We start from the raw sequence: 890 nt of genomic DNA, 5'->3' as shown, positions 1-890 counted from the left end.
AGGGAGGAAAAGATTCAGATATTGCCCCCTGTCTTGGTCTCTCCTCAGCAAGCTTTATTTTGTTAATGACTTGATTAAGCTTGTTTGCTAGATCAAGGGACGGATTGCTTGTAGTTGACCTTCTCTTTTTCATGAATATTGTCCTTTGTAGCTTGGTCACATTCCTCTTCTCGGTGCTTTTGTTAATTGCCTTCACTTCCTTGAGTCCAAGTCTTGGTGGTTGTGTGATTGTTGCAGTGATTTCTTCATCAAGAGCTTTTTGCATTGGAGGTTCCATGGGCTTTTCCTCTTTGCACTTCTCTGCTTCAGTTGAGTGTGACTTCTCTTGATTGGCTTCCTCCTCTTCTTTTTCTTGATTTTCTATTAATTCCTTTGGGAGGGAATCTTTATGTTTCATTGTCACCTCAAGTAACTTTTGTGAATGTAAAATCCTTGGCTCATGTTTCTCATCCTTCGTAGCAATTCCACTTGACACAGGGACCTTTTGTTCTCGTTTTTCCACTTCCTCTCCCACAAATTTGTCTTCATCCTCACTGTTTGATGGTTCTAGGTTCACCCTTGTTTGCTCTAAGGGCCCATTCATCTTCTTGAGGATGATTTCTTTCTAGGATTGGGGTTGTGTGTATCTTTCCACGAGTTTTCTATGTATTTCAATGGCTTGAAGGTAATCCTCATCTGTTGGTTCAAGAGATGAAGGTTGAGAGAAATTTTGGTGACGTGGATGTGTTGTGGTGAAGTTTTGTTGAGGGGTGTGGAATGAGTTGTGTGATTGATGGGATGACTCGTATGGATTTTGGAGGAAACTTTGTGTTGAGGCATAATCAAGTGATGAAGAACTTTCAAATGAGAAACTGGGAAGTGAGGGTGGATGCTCTTTCATTCTTTGGTGA

This window comes from Arachis hypogaea, unplaced genomic scaffold, assembly GCF_003086295.3.
Source record: "Arachis hypogaea cultivar Tifrunner unplaced genomic scaffold, arahy.Tifrunner.gnm2.J5K5 arahy.Tifrunner.gnm2.scaffold_26, whole genome shotgun sequence".
NCBI lineage: Eukaryota > Viridiplantae > Streptophyta > Magnoliopsida > Fabales > Fabaceae > Arachis > Arachis hypogaea.
This window is presented reverse-complemented; position numbering follows the sequence as displayed.